Source organism: Myotis davidii, unplaced genomic scaffold (assembly GCF_000327345.1).
Source record: "Myotis davidii unplaced genomic scaffold, ASM32734v1 scaffold388, whole genome shotgun sequence".
NCBI lineage: Eukaryota > Metazoa > Chordata > Mammalia > Chiroptera > Vespertilionidae > Myotis > Myotis davidii.
Genome location: NW_006299101.1, coordinates 433,209 through 436,006, shown reverse-complemented (window position 1 = coordinate 436,006; position 2,798 = coordinate 433,209). Strand labels below are relative to the sequence as shown.

At 38.0% G+C, this 2,798-nt stretch overlaps 1 protein-coding gene across 8 annotated transcripts in view; it reads left to right on the top strand.

The window, feature by feature from the left end:
- CREM (cAMP responsive element modulator) overlaps nt 1-2,798 on the top strand; it is a 116,539-nt gene that overhangs the window by 5,742 nt on the left and 107,999 nt on the right. The window lies entirely within an intron of this gene.

Here is a 2,798-nt window from a genome sequence, read left to right as displayed (position 1 = left end):
ACTGGTTAGTAGTCATTACAGTGGTATGTAATGTATAGACAAATGTTTTGAAATGTACTTAAAATGCAGTAATGAAGCATGCCATTGAAACATAAAACTCTACAACGACTCTAGTCCAGCAAATATCTCTCCCAAGAGATTTTAAATTTTATTGCCCTTCATCAAGTTAGTAGTAGAGGTGGGGGTAGTGTTGTTGGGGGTGTAGACCAGGATTATTTGAATTTATTTACTTTAAAAAATATGTTTTTATTGATTTTAGAGAGGAAAAGAGAGGGAGAGAGATAAATACATCAATGATGAGAATCATTGAGCAGCTGCCGCCCACACATCCCCTATTGGGGATTGAGCCTACAACCTAGGCATGTGTCGTAATCAGGAATTAAACTGTGACCTCCTGGTTTATAGGTTGACACTCAACCACTGAACTACACAGGCTGGGCTGAATTTATTTTTCATTTTCTCCTTTAGCTGCCCATTCTGGTATTGTTTGTGAAAAAGCCAAAAGCAGGAACCAAATAGAGAATGGATTGAAAAGAAAGATGCTTGAATAGTTAATCCTTTGGTGATATTAATAGAGTTAAGATTTCTTGTATAGTAGGTATCTGAAGCAATTAAATTGGAGTGTCCCTAAATCTATACTAGAAAGCTGCCCAATTTTATGTATGATTCATGTCCAAAATATTAAGGGCATTGTTTACAAGTGTTTTAAGTAACTGTTTACAACCATTGGCTACCTCTATTCTTACACAAAAGTATAGATCACTTGACCATCATGCTAATTTTGCTTTACAAAGATTACAAACTTTAAAACTGCTGTAATTGCCTTCTACTACAGTCTCCCTTTGTTTTTCTTATGCTCATCACCTTGCTTGAAATGCATAATAACCATAGGTTCATCCCTGTCAATTTCAAATACACACACTTTGGAATTATTTGTCTTCTAGCTAGCCCTGCTTCTTCCAACGTTCTATTCTACTTAGTTGAGAAGGACCAACTTTACAATATGAGCTTCATATTCTTCTTCCTTGATCTTTTAAACCTTACTTGCTATTTTTCTTCTTTTAAATATATTTTTTATTGATTTTTTACAGAGAGGAAGGGAGAGGGACAAAGAGTTAGAAACATCGATGAGAGAGAGAGACATCAATCAGCTGCCTCCTACACACTACCCACTGGGGATGTGCCCACAACCAAGGTAATGCCCTTGACTGGAATCAAACCTGGGACCCTGAGTCCGCAGGCCGACGCTCTATCCACTGTGCCAAACCGGCTTATATTTGTACAATTGTCTTTATAAAGAACTACATTTTTGTAATATTTTCCCAATATTTTATAGTTATCTTCAACTGTAATGTCTGGTCCAAAAGCAACATTTTTTAAAAAGCAATCTGCCTTTATTATGTTTCCAACTTTTCATAGTGTTAATGTAAAAATATTCAAACCTGTAAAGAACTTTTGTGTGTTTATTTGAGCCAAACTGTCAACAATTCCTTGGAAGCAGTATCTCATCGATGAGAGAGAGAGACATCAATCAGCTGCCTCCTACACACTACCCACTGGGGATGTGCCCACAACCAAGGTAATGCCCTTGACTGGAATCAAACCTGGGACCCTGAGTCCGCAGGCCGACGCTCTATCCACTGTGCCAAACCGGCTAGGGCTTACTTGCTATTTTTCTTAAATCATAGTTAACCTATGAAGATCTACTTTTCCAAAGAACTAAAATCTTCCTTCATTCCAGAACCAAAGAAACAGATCGTGCATTTCTGCGTTCTCTTCCTCTTCCTGCTTCCATTAGAGGTACACTGCCTTTTATTCCATATTCTTTTTAATTTGACTATGGTAATTGCAATGGTGGATTGTTTTTTTTAACTTTTTTGCAAAAAACTATTTCCATGTGTAATTAGCAATTTGTGTGTTTATTTGAGCCAAACTGTCAACAATTCCTTGGAAGCAGTATCTCAGTGGATTGTGATAATGCTCCAGAGAATGGCAGTTTTTCATCTATTTTTATACATCGCAAATCAAATGAGGGGATGTAGGTGGGTTACATGAAATTCATTGGTGATACTAGTAGATTAGAGAGGCGGGAAAAAGCAAAGGAGTGGGGAACCTCTGGTATTGGATGAAGAGTAAAATGATAGAGTAGACGAGGGGTGGGCAAACTTTTTGACTCGAGGGCCATAATGGGTTCTTAAACTGGATCGGAGGGCCGGAACAAAAGCATGGATGGAGTGTTTGTGTGAACTAATATAAATTCAAAGTAAACATCATTACATAAAAGGGTATGGTCTTTTTTTTTTTTTTTTTTTTTTAGTTTTATTCATTTCAAACTGGCCGGATCCGGCCCGTGGGCTGTAGTTTGCCCACGGCTGAACTAGACACAACACCGTCAACAATTAACATGATAAAAATAATAATGAAGGAATTTGTGGTATCTGTCCTGCTGCCTAGGCACATTAGGTTGTGGCCCAAGGGGTCTGGAAAAAGGGAAGTTACTACCCAGATATTTCAAGGATATGTTATCATAGATACAAAAAGACAGATAGGCTCAGTTAAGGTAAAGGTTGACCTTGTCAGTGAGGATACCGGCCTAGGAAGTGACTACCCATCATAAACTGCTTTTTAGTTAAAAGGTTTAATTTCAGACCATCCTTTGTTGTTACTTTATTTATTTATTTTTTTTTATTTAAATCTTTATTGTTCAGATTATTACATTTGTTCCTCTTTTTTCCCCCATAACTCCCCTCCTCCCAGTTCCCGCCCCACCCCCGCCCTCCCCCCCCACCCACTTTCCC